A 10,325-nucleotide genomic window follows, 5' to 3' on the forward strand; every position below is an offset into this window, starting at 1 on the left:
TTTTGCTTGACCGGTCAAAGTTACCAATATGCTCTTACTATTTTTTTCTATTTTGGCCTTTAACACTTCAAACACTTAATGGCTCATCTACAGTCTGCAATATGTTTCATTACAATCATATGCTAAAATTGCACGTGTTACTGCAATATATAGGCTTACTACAGGACAACAAAAAGGCATAAATATGCTACGTATTTACTGCAGTATTTCCAATATTTACATACATCAACACAAGATACAATCTACCAAAGTACTGTAATACCACTAGAATTCTGCTGTAGCCCTAATGCTGATCCATTCTGTCCTCTGTATTTGGTGTCAAACTTTTACATGTTTGAACTTCACATTTACGGTAACATTCTCCTTTGCATTGCATCTTGGAAATACGTCAATCCAAGCCAACTATCTGAAGACAGTGTTCATATGTTAGTTTGCTTCTCACAATAGATGTCACTATTGAGTGGGTACATTTACTGTAATTGCCTATATGCCACGGTGAGCTGATGTACTTCCGCTTAAAATCTCAGCCACCACGTTCACTTCCGCTGCTATGGCATCTGTCGGTAGGGAAAACGTATGGCCAGAGAATGTGTATTAAAACCGGATATCGTCACTTTAATCCGGTCTGTGGTTGGATAAAACTTTTTTAAGCATCCATCGTCCATATTGATTGTCCAAAACTAGCCAAGTGAAGAGAATCGACGAAAAAGTTCAAATGTCAGCGAACATATGGTACAACTGCTGAACACTGCTGGGTGCCTTTATGCCAGAATTCAACGTACAACGGTGTGCTACTTGGAAAATGTAGTGAGCTAAGCTACCAGTAAATGTAGCAAGCTAAGATACACAAACACAACAAAAGTAGCTCGCTACATGAGAAGCTACAGGTTGAATCGACATCACATGGTGTCAGTCAACATGCCAAGATACTTGTTTTATTTTCAAAAATCATGCCAGGTAAATTCTTCTGTGGTTAATATCAGGATAAGGTCTACCGGTACCTGCTATGTTAGTGAAATTCATAACAAAATATACAAATATATACAAATGTCCAGAAATAATTCAAGTGCTTTGTGACACAGGACATCATTCAAAGTCCTCATCTTTTGTAACGTGGAGATCTGACTGTAGATCAGACAATTTCTTCAGCAAGATACAGCGGAGCCATGGAACACTGTTGCCGTCAAGGCTCTGGTGGCTCCCTTCAGACAGACAGAGACAGAGAAAACAAAAAGGTACACAGCGATATCAGGAGTGTAAAGTGTTAACTTGAAATATTATGGTCATGTACATTCAAATGACAGCGGTAATGTATTGTTCTTACCATCAGCATTTACGTTGGCTAGTAAGGTTTTCAAGCCATCCTCTCTTTTCTTGAGATTATGCCAGTGTTGTTTCGACTCTTGCACAAGGATCATCTCTTCCTCCGCAAGTCTCCGAATGAGCATGACCTTATCAAACAGCTTTTTCTTTGTCAGGAAGTCTACTCCATCTGAATGTACGGAAAGACCCAAATACATACACAAGAAGTCAGAGTAAGTTATCCGTGAAAAAATATCTATGAAATGGGTGGTATTTAGCTGCACCATAGTGGCATAAAACCATACCGGAGGAAGGCAGGTCCCACGGCAAAACAGAATCACCCTTTAGAATGGCTTCTGCTGAGCAAAGCTGTTCTGATGGCTGGACAAGGGCATCATATTTTCCCACTGCGACTGCCAAACTTTTCTTTTCATCCCAAATTTTACGTCGCAGGATGTTACGTGCTGAGTCTGAAACACATGATCATAAGATGGAAAGCACAATTAGTTTTAATTTTGTTCTCACCAATGAAACATTTCATTACATCTTTACATTTATCAGATGTTCTGAAGTGAGGAAATGCAATGCATACAACATTACCAGGGGTAAACAATACCTACCATTCTGTCTATAGAGACGATTTGTTTCTTTGTTTTACTCCAAGTGCCAGCTCCTCAATTTTCCTCCTTAGTGGCAGCAAAGAGGAATCAGCACTGGTGGGTTCTGCTGAGGAGTAAATCATTGATTTTCATCTACAGCCCAGTACATATAAAAGCAATAGTGTCTATGCCTATTGTTATATAAAATAGTAATTACGTACAGTGTGTTTAAATTTTTTTTTCAAATGGAACAGCAAATGATTTGCATGCGACAACCTCTACACACCAGTGTCTTTTGCCCAAGTCTGGACATCCAGGACAAACTGCTCTAACATCTCTTCATCAATCCCAAGTTCTGCCTTAAGGGTGGCGAGGCTTTCCAGTTCTTTTGTGTGGTTCTTCTTGGTCTGAAGTATGCAGAAAGGTCATTCCCACGCATCAAACAAACATTGCATTCAATACATGAGCAGCTGACAGAAAATGTGATTTGCCACCTTGAAATATCTGGCACACAGAGCATGGCACAAATTGCGCACTTTAAGATTATTCCAGGCCATGGAATAGTGTGTCAGTGTGTTGGTTCGTCCTACAAATGACAATGAATTCAGTTCTTTGGAAGTATAACATACAACAGCTTGATTTCAACTAATTCATAAAGAATTCGATGCAATGTTTTTTTAATCATTTAACTGAAATACTCAATGTAAATATTTTAATGAATTTCTATATCAAATCATGTAAAAAGCAATAACAAGTATGGAACAAGATAGCATGTGCAAAACTGTCAACTGAGACATTTTATGTAGCATTTGAAGACATTTATTTACAGCTCAGACACAAGAAAATAAGGGTCCTGGGCAATGCTTTCCCACCTGCTTTGGACATGAATTTTGTGTTGCACGCCAGCCTGGACAGGAAGCTGTTTACTTGCTCCACCTCTTCACCTAGGGTGGAGCCTGCACCAGTTTGGTAGCCACCACCATGAAGGATCTGTTTAAGTTTGTTAGTTAATTATCAAACACAGTCTGAGATTAAGAGACATAGTGTGTAGGTGAAATTGATAGCTTACCTCACATTTAAGCCCATGTGCTTTGGCATGAAGCACTGACAGGAATGGTTTCATCTCAAGTAGATGCCTGTACTCAGGGCATGCTTTGCCAATTTTGTGCAGGTAGGGCATATATTTGCACACCACATCCATACAGAAGAATATAGCTCTTTGATTGGAAGCTATTTCCTTCTGCAGGAACATAGGGTATGCAAAAATTTCACCTCTGTATAAAGGATAAACAATTCAACATGTTATTATTGAAGATGAACCATGGTATGATTCAGTCCTTTGAAAATAGCACAGTGTAGGTACACCTGGAATGGTCCATTGTGTTTGACTTTAATCAGTAACTTGTGTGTGATTTCACCCAGAAGTTACGTCAAGCTTTACCTGTAATAAAAAGGCAACCTGATGCGACTTTAACCACGCCCCCTTTAGCTTGAACAAAAGCAACGTCTTCCCAGATGTGACCCTCTCTCTGTGCCGGCGCCCATCTGGCACGGACCTCTCCACCTCTCTTCCTCCCGGCCTCGACCGAGGAGCACCGTTTTGACCTCTCTTCACCTCCAACACCGCGTGACCACACCGTCAACCGGTGAACAACCAACTCTCTTTGTTCTCACTTCTTACGGCCGACACACAAATTTAGCGAAAGCAGCTAACATTAGACCTGCTAGCTAACTCTACAGAAGGCAAACTGCAACGTTCTGAGCGATCAAATCCTCCGACCTAAACTGCAGTAAAACAGAGACATCACAGCAAGGACAACTTTCTCCAGCTACGGACGGCATCATCTCTTCTGCCGTTTCAACATCGGACTCGCCAGCACGACCCTTTTCATAAAGGACTGGTAACTCTGACATTAACTGGGCATTTAGCTATCCTAGCTATTCACAACCTGGCTAAGCATAAGACTGTTTACATGCCATTGTTCATGTGTTTCATATGTTTTGTTTACTGAACGTAACTGTTTATATATATGTTCATTGTTAGCTGGTAGTTGGCTTCGCCACACCATCTAAGGGTTATCGTTAGGATTGCTTCTCAGACACATCGGGTCTTGCATGCATCACTAACCATTTCCCTCTTTTCTAACATGGCATCTTAATCTCGCACGATTACATATACATTGGCCTTCACATAGCCACACACGCGAAGAGAATACTCGAACTTCGCGCTGCATATAGACCCGCCCTTGTTCACATCACATGTATGTTCGCGTACGTGCACACACATGCACGCGGAACTACGGTGATCAAACAAAGGAAAACACACACACATTCTTTCTGGCGCGCTCCTAACAGCGCAACCCCGAGCCCACCGGCTCACACACACACACACATCCCCACATTCCTTCAATTCATTGGTTAGTTACATTTAGCTAGATTACATATTGTGTGTTATTTCTTATCATTGTGTAAATAAATACTTTGATTTATATACGCTGGTTTATTTAATGTTACACAAGAATGGACGTTGCCAACCTCTTCTATTCAGAATTCTAATGACCTTCAACCATACAGTAAGGTAACTTTGGTTGTAGTTATTAATTTAATTATTAATCAGAGTTCCAAATTGATAGTATAATATATTTTATGAGACTGATATATTTAACGAGACTGATTTGTGGATTATCTTTACTTTGACCACCGTGGAGGACACTACACTTTGTGTGGCGCCCCCTAGGTGTTCAACTTAATTGATCTGCCTTGTGTTGAATGGTTGATGCCTGTCCAATCGGGTGAGATTACCAACATATTGTTGCTGTTGCAAGGACAGCACCAGTGTGTCTTGGTGGCCCTCGCAAAGACGGTATCACAATTTATACACAATTGCACCCACATTCACCCGGCTCCTGCTCACAGGGTAAGTTACCTACTAGTCTGGTACTCCCATGTGAGGCTGGTACCAATTTCACCTACAACAGTAATTACCTGAACATGTTAAGGCTCGTAAAAGCACCCCGTGGCGGCACACAGCAACTTCCAGTCCCTCCTCATCCAGAACTCTCCTTTGCTGCTGTGAACTCAGCACTACCACAGGAGCCCTTTCGTGTATTCTGATTTCAAGAAAACTGTAAAGAGAAGAGAAGGGAGATCAAAATACTAAATACTACAAAGCAGGTAATATGTGCAGTAAGGTTGATAGAGCAGCCTCAAGCTTACATGCTCAGTTCTGGAGTGGATGTAATCCACAAAGGACGCCACATCCCCATCTTTACACAGAAAGATGCCCTCAAAAAATCCACTGTCATCAAAACTAGTATGAAAAGAGCATGACATGGCACAATTGAATAAATGTTACAAAAGCATTTAATTCAGCTTTAAAAGTAGGGGAACATCTATTGAGGTTTTCTTACTTTCCAGCTTTTTAAAACGATACTGCTTGTGGTTGCCATCCACTGCCACAGCGAGCATCTGAGTGTGTGCAAGCTGGACAGTGAATGGCTCCTCTTTACACATTTCAGAGAGTTTATACTGGCAAATAGCCCACTCAGTATAACTTCTGTTTAATGTGTCGCTGCAACACAGTACCAGTCTGAAAGAGAAAATGCCATGTGAAGATAAAACAAGACACCTGGTGATAATGGATTGACCCAAAATCCAATATATTTCTACACAACAACAGAAAACAATATGAACTACTTTTTTCATCAAGGATGTTGGAAGCACATGTTTCAAGCACTCACCCTGCATAAGACGTGGTCTTCATATTTAACATTTTCACCATAGCTAGCCTTGAACTGCCTGGGGAAGCCAGTTTGAAATCCTCGAAGGCCTTGAACACCTCACAGTCATAAAGAAACTGAAGATTGGATGGTGGCTGGCCAATAACCACTTTGTTGAACATCCACCAATCCTGGAGTCCAAGTGGTACCACAGCCTCCACAATAAAGCTCTGGCATAGTCAGATGGTAGCGTCCTGTTGAGAAAATGAATTAAAGAATTCCTTGTAGCATACAGACTGAAAAGTGTGGACCATCTCTTAATGCATGAAAAATGGCTCTTGAAATAACGTTAACATTTCAAATAAACACTTACCATTTATATTGATAAGGACTACAGGTTTCCCACTAACCAATGACAGCGCTAATGGACATTGGCAGATGTGTGCTGGGGAGTTCCACTGGTAGGAATTTCACTGAAGAAAATGTTAAGAGCTTACACAATTGATAATTGAATATAGCCAGGACAAGTAAAGAGACTAGATGTATCACTTACTATGGTGTTGGTGTGAATATTCTTCCCCCAACCGTTCAACCACAGTGGCTGGCGGTACAGGACTGAAGAATCCTCGAATCATTGATGATCTATTGTGTAAAACATACCTGCTGTGACATGTTATGTCACAATCCTCACAAAAGTAGGGGCAAGGAAGGCAGTCCTTGCAGCGTATGACTGCATCTTTCAGATGGCATTGCTGACAATGGCGAGGCACACAACTCTCTGATAACAGAAAATTGCTCAAGAGCTGTGGCCTTTCATCTTGCCACTTCTGCGCAGAGATGCTCTGCCTAGTTGCCCAGTCCTGATTTGGGTTAGGGTCGGATTGAATAGGCTCACACACAGGCTCCTGAAGAAGCTGTCGTAAATCTTCCAGTGTTGTAGCTATTTGATAAAAGACATATAATTAACTTGTAGCATACACACTTCTTGTGCACATTTAATCAATACCATTCTTTATATGATAGAATCATTACATGACACTGCTATACATATATATTTTTTTTTAAACGATCATAACACTCAACACTACATTTTCCCAAACCTTGGCTATGGCTTGGTATTGGAATTTTCATATGAGACCATATTACACCGTACAACATACATACATACATACATATACATACTCACTCACCAAGATCTATTTCTGGCATACATGGTGGATCCACAGTCTCTCTCTCCCGAGTTTCCCTAATCCCTGAAGCTGAATAAAACCAACTGCAGTTTAAGACATGTTATACTGTATGGCATTAAGATAATAGTGTCATTTGAATGTAGAGTCAATGTAAATTTGTAGAATAAAAGGTTTTCATTATGTCACAACAAGATTATTGTACCTTTACTGGTAGATGGCCTGGTGGTCTGGGGTATGATTCTACCCCTACTGTCTCTCTGTCTCCAGGTAAATTTTAGTTCTTGGTGGTGCTTTTTTGCCCTTTTTTCTTAGGCTGGAAATCAATCATATCACATGATAAAGAAGCTCAGTTTTAAATCTGATAGAGTACTTCACAGTGGTGGAACTGTTGTAGACAGTCTCTATGTAAGGCACATTACCTGTGGCGGGTTACATTTCTCCAGAAAAGCTGTGCTCTCCTCAAGGACATCATGAAGGTACCCCTTTTCTGAAGACATTGCGCTTGTTGAACTGTGTTTGGATAGATAGATACTTTACTGATAAAGTAGTTTACTGATCTCCAAAGGGAAATTTCAGTGTTGCAGTAGGAATTCCTGTAAAAGGTGAAGTAAAAAATAACTAAAAGAATCGCTTTTATTGTGGAGACGACTTTCTCACGTTGCCTACAGTCAGTTGCAGAACGTGGTCATCAATGGAGAGATTGATCTTTCAATATTAAGTGATAAGAATATTAAAAGAGATTACTGACGGTAACTATTTTGATATAACTGAAGGACTAATGTAGTATGCTGATACAGTGGATACATGGAATGGGTTAGATAGCAGACAGATGTGGATAATTACAACATTCGATGGAATAGCAGATACTAGTTACTATTGGCACTAAAGCGACTCGCTAATTCATACAAATAATTAAAGAAGATTTACCCCCTTAAGGTTCCGGTCTGCGAATTGTCTGATTCTCTGCTCGAGCTAACTTTTGGTTCTTGGGGGTGCTTTTTTCCCCTTTTTTTCTTAGGCTGGAAATCAATGATAAAGAAGGTCAGATTTAAATCTGATAGAGTACTTCACAGTGGTGTAACTGTTGTAAGACAGTCTCTATGTAAGGCACATTCCCTGTGGTGGGTTACATTCCTCCAGAGAAGATGTGCTCTCCTCAAGGACAGCATCAAGGCGCTCCTTTTCTGAAGACATTGCGCTTGTTGAACTGTGTTTGGATAGATATATAGATAGATACTGATAAAGCAGTTTACTGATCTCCAAAGGGATGTTTCAGTGTCAGTAAGAAAAGTCAGTGCTTGAGTGAAAGAAAAAACAAAACAGAATGTGGTGGAGAATGCTCAATACAACTGTGCTTTGTGGCAAAATATATCTTATTTTATTTGATATGCAAAGTAGTGATTCAATTGTGAATGTGTGTGTGTTAATTAACTAGACTCACAAGCATTATAGTGCTGTTTTGGAGTTATTTGATTCTTGTGTGTTTCTGTGTTTGTGCTTGCTCTGTGGAATGCTGCCTGCTCTACTCTGCCCCTCCCCCTCTGGGCAGCGCTGCAAACATAAGACTGTTGCTATGGAAACAACATGTGACCATGAGCGACACAGGCCAACATTTACATTGGGGGATGGGGCAGTTTTAGATGGGCCTGTAAGTAGACGATGGGTTGACTCAAAAACGATCCGCATACGACATATCCTCAGGTCTGTGAACACAAGGAAGGCAGAGGGACCAGATGCCATTCCAGGAAGAGTGCTCAAAGAATGCGCATACCAGCTCGCAGATGTCTTTACGGGCATTTTTAATATGTCTTTAGCCAAAGCGGTCGTACCAACCTGTTTTAAAACAGCAACTATTATTCCTGTGCCCAAGCAAAGCAACATCAGCACTTTAAATGATTATAGACCTGTGGCGCTCACTCCCATCATCGCCAAGTGCTTTGAGAGGCTGGTGGCGAAGCGCGTTAAGGCTGCCCTCCCTCGCTCCCTGGACCAGCATCAGTATGCTTACAGGGAAAACAGGTCCACTGAGGATGCTATCGTCACAGCCCTCCATACAACGCTGACACACCTGGACAAGAAGGAGACATATGTGAGACTCCTCTTCATAGACTACAGCTCGGCTTTTAATACCATCGTCCCCAACCGGCTGATCACCAAACTCCTTGATCTGGGCCTCAGCTACAGCCTGTGTATGTGGATTAAGGATTTCCTAACAGATCGCCCCCAGACAGTGAGACTGGGTCCTCACCAATCCTCGAGCCTGTCCCTCAGCACCGGAGCTCCACAAGGCTGTGTATTGAGTCCCCTGCTCTACTCCGTCTACACATATGACTGCACCAACACCCACACTTCAAATACAGTAATCAAATTTGCAGATGACACGACTGTGGTAGGACAAATCACCAACGGAAATGAAAGTGCCTACAGAGACGAAGTTGACAGACTGACAGGATGGTGTAAGCAAAACAACCTGACCCTGAATGTCAAAAAGACAAAAGAAATCATAGTTGACTTCAGACGGCAAAAGGCAAACCCTCAACCCCTCATCATCAATGGTGAGGAAGTGGAGAGGACCTCCTGCTTTAAGTTCCTGGGGGTTATGCTCTCAGAGGACCTGAAATGGGTGAGTAACACAACCGCCACAGTCAAGAAAGCACAGCAGCGGCTCTACTTCTTGCGAATACTGAAGAGAAACAACCTGTCTTCCGAGCTGCTTGTCTTTTTACCACTGTTGCATTGAAAGTGTCCTCACATACTGTATCACTGCATGGTATGTCAACTGCACAGACAAGGACAGGAAATCCCTCAGTCAGGTCATAAGGTCTGCGGAGAGAATAATTGGACTTTCACTGCCTCCCCTGGACGACATCTTTAGGACACGCTGCCTCCGCCGAGCATGTGGCATTTTGAAGGATGAGACTCACCCCGCAAACCTTCTCTTCACCCTGCTTCCCTCTGGCAGGCGCTACCGGGCCACTACAGCCCGCACCTCCAGACTGCAGAACAGCTTCATCCCCAGGGCCATCACAGAACTAAACAATCACACAACCCTCATACCCTCCACCCAGCACAACTGCACTTTTTTTAGTGGTTGCACAAACAAATTTCGTTGTGTATCCAATGCACAATGACAAATAAAGTCTATTCTATTCTATACGGATGTAATTCTAGAATGTTGATTGGTTAAGATTAGTTACCAGGCAGGAACGGAAAACCCCATTTATTTGATTGGCTAATACCAGGACCTCTACTTTTCCCGCTGAGCTGCAACGTCGATTGCCTGACATTTAATGTGGTGTCACGTTTAACGTTGCTGTTCAACATTAATAGCAACTGAATTACACGTGTGTTAGGTGTAATCTGTAGCGTTAAATAACATAAACTGAGAGTGATTGATAAAGGATATATGTTACACATCACAAACACACATAATCGATGGGTTTTTTGTGTGAAAGTTATTTAATTGGTTAGCTTAAATTACAGTATCTTACATAGGCTGACATGGCTACGATAGC

At 41.6% G+C, this 10,325-nt stretch overlaps 1 long non-coding RNA gene across 1 annotated transcript; it reads right to left on the reverse strand.

Moving 5' to 3' along the window:
* Nucleotides 1-1,292: 1,292 nt before the first annotated feature.
* LOC122129902 lies at nt 1,293-2,020 on the reverse strand. The gene is made up of 3 exons (XR_006151810.1): nt 1,923-2,020; nt 1,608-1,772; nt 1,293-1,492 (listed from the first exon to the last, which is right to left on the reverse strand). It is a non-coding gene; the product is annotated as an uncharacterized LOC122129902 (long non-coding RNA).
* Nucleotides 2,021-10,325: the final 8,305 nt, after the last annotated feature.

Source organism: Clupea harengus, unplaced genomic scaffold (genome assembly GCF_900700415.2).
Source record: "Clupea harengus unplaced genomic scaffold, Ch_v2.0.2, whole genome shotgun sequence".
In the NCBI taxonomy this organism is placed as follows: domain Eukaryota; kingdom Metazoa; phylum Chordata; class Actinopteri; order Clupeiformes; family Clupeidae; genus Clupea; species Clupea harengus.